The sequence below is a fragment of the Triticum dicoccoides genome, chromosome 6A (assembly GCF_002162155.2).
Source record: "Triticum dicoccoides isolate Atlit2015 ecotype Zavitan chromosome 6A, WEW_v2.0, whole genome shotgun sequence".
Taxonomy (NCBI): domain Eukaryota; kingdom Viridiplantae; phylum Streptophyta; class Magnoliopsida; order Poales; family Poaceae; genus Triticum; species Triticum dicoccoides.
In genome coordinates this window covers 22350903-22353947 of record NC_041390.1, presented here as the reverse complement: position 1 = coordinate 22353947, position 3045 = coordinate 22350903, and positions in this window count along the sequence as shown.

Genomic DNA, 3045 nt, shown 5'->3' with positions numbered 1-3045 from the left:
ATTCTCAGTCTTGGACCACTTAGGCCGGGCTATGAGGTAGCCACCTGACCCCGTGCGATGGTGAAGCTTCTTCTTCGCAGCATTTTGCTTGTTTGTCGCCGACATCTTCTTACTCTTTTCCGATGTCTTGTGGGCCACAAATGCGGGCCAGTGATATCTGATCTTCTCATATCTCTTCTCATATCTGCCCTTGAATTCTGGTGTCTCATTATTTTCAACAAACTTATTCAGCTCTTTCTTCCACCTCCTGAATAGTTCTGCCATCCTATTAAGAGCAAAAGACTTGATTAATTTCTCTTTAACTGGGTTCTCTGGATTATCCTCTGGCGGTAGGGTGAAATTTGACTTCAGCTCAGTCCAAAGATCATTTTTCTGCATATCATTGACATAAGACACTTCAGGGTCTTCTGTAGCCGGCTTAAACCATTGCTGGATGCTTATCGGGATCTTGTCCCTAACCAGAACCCCGCACTGAGCAACAAATGTGTTCTTTGTTCGGATGGGTTCAATCGGTTGGCCGTCGGGCGCGATTGCTATGATCTCAAACTTTTCATCCGAGCTCAACTTTTTCTTCGGGCCTCGTCTCTTTACCGAAGTTGTGCTCGATCCGGAGGGCTAGAAAAAAGAACAAAGACTTAATCAATATGTGTACATACCAAAACAATGAATGCATCAATCAGCTAGTTAGCACAGGCTTAACTAATATATATACCTGGCCGGACTCGGTTCGGTCACCGGAGCCGTCATCACGGTCTCCTTCTTGCACCGGCATTGGGTCACCGGGGCCGTCCTCATGTTCTTCTTCTTGCACTGGCATTAGGTCACCGTAGCCAGCTTGTTCACCCTCTCCTTCCAGACCATCGGTTTCGTTGAGAAACAACGAGACGGCATCACTTCCTTCTGCGATTATGTCCCTCAACAACGCTTCTTTTGCTTCGTCTAGGGCGTGTCCATAGTTTCTAAAAATATTTACAACATGGCAATTATTATTCAAACATGACAGATGGATATATTAGTGCCAAACGTAGAACTAGCTACCTAATCATAGTAAGCAATCGGGAGGGGTATATATCGACAACGACGACACTACATCTATGTCCCTCGACGACCCTCGTTCCCGATAAAAAAAGAGGAAGAAGAAGAAAAAAAAGACCTCTATTTTTTCTTCTCCTCTTTTTTTCTTCTTCTTCTTCTTTTTTTATCCTCTTCTTCCTCTCATGTTCGAGAGGATCGCCGAGGGGTCGGGAGGTTGCCTAGTGTCAAAGGATTCAACAAAACCATGTCTTCATCATTAGGCGAAAGTAACATGTGCATGATGGTACGAAGCTCTTCAAAATTGTTCTGAAACGGAGTCCCGGATAGGATAATTCGCTTTTTGGTACAAAGTTCAGCAAGAGCCTTCCGAATATCGCTATTTGGAAGGCCTTTGCTGAATTCGTACCAAAAGGCGGATTATCCTATCCGGGACTCCATTCTAGAACAACTTTGCAGAACTTCGTACCAACATGCCCTGGTTACTTTCGGCTAATGATGAAAGCATGGATTTCTTCAATACTTTGACACTAGGAAACCTCTCTCGACCCCTCGGCGATCCTCGACCCCTCGAACCCTCGACGACCCTGGAACCCTCGACCCCTCGGCGATCCTCTTCTTCCTCTCATGTTCGAGAGGATCGCCGAGGGGTCGGGAGGTTGCGTAGTGTCAAAGGATTCAACAAAACCATGTCTTCATCATTAGGCGAAAGTAACATGTGCATGATGGTACGAAGCTCTTCAAAGTTGTTCTGGAACGGAGTCCCAGATAGGATAATTCGCTTTTTGGTACAAAGTTCAGCAAGAGCCTTCCGAATATCGCTATTTGGAAGGCCTTCGCTGAATTCGTACCAAAAGGCGGATTATTCTATCCAGGACTCCATTCCAGAACAACTTTGTAGAACTTCGTACCAACATGCCCTGGTTACTTCCGGCTAATGATGAAGGCATGGATTTCTTCAATACTTTGACACTAGGAAACCTCTCTCGACCCCTCGGCGATCCTCGACCCCTCAAACCCTCGACGACCCTGGAACCCTCGACCCCTAGACGACCATGGAACCCTCGACCCTCGACCCTATAGAACCCTCGAATCCTCGACCCTGAAACCCTCGACCCTTGACCCCTTAACGACCCTCGACCCTCTACCCTAGTTCCCGACCCTTGATCCCTCGGCGATCGTCGACACCCTCGTTCCCGATAAAAATTAAGAAGAAGAAGAAAAAAAAGAGGAGAAAAAAAGGAGAAGAAGCTCCTCTATTCCTTCTTCTTCTCCTCTTTTTTTTCTTCTTCTTCCTCTTCTTCCTCTCCTCGTCTTCTCCTTCTTCTTCTCCTTCTTTCTCTACTTATTTTTCTTTCCTTATTTTACTTTTTCCTCTCCACTAACATAAAATGCACTAAATCGATCAACTAACCTAAAATCAGTGATAAAATGCACTAACCTAAAATCGATATCTACTAACAACTTAAAAAAATTAATACATATACGAAAAAATGCATATATGAAAAAAACATCATCATATCATCAACAGAAAAAAAATAGTATTTTTTATAAAAATCTATCTTTTGCATATATACATCAACATATATATACACTAACCTAAAATGCACAAAAATGCTATCGGAGAGGGGGTATATCGACCCCCCTCATGTATCCACATACATACATCTATACATACATAAATTTCTCATATATACATACATACATTTCTCATAAATAAGTTTTTCTTCTTCTTCCTTTCTTCCTTCTTCTTCCTTTCTCATATATAAAATACATATATACTTGCATATATGTATAATTTTTTGCATATATAAACTTTTGCATATATAAAGTTTTTCTAAAATCTAACTTTTGCATATATGAACATATATACACAGAGAACATATACATATATGCACATTTTTATAATAATGAAAAAAATAAGAGGAAAGGGCACCAGCGGCCGGACCGAAGGTGGCGGCGTGTGGTCGGGGCGACGGCGACGGGGTTGGGGAAGGGGCGGCGCGCGCGGCG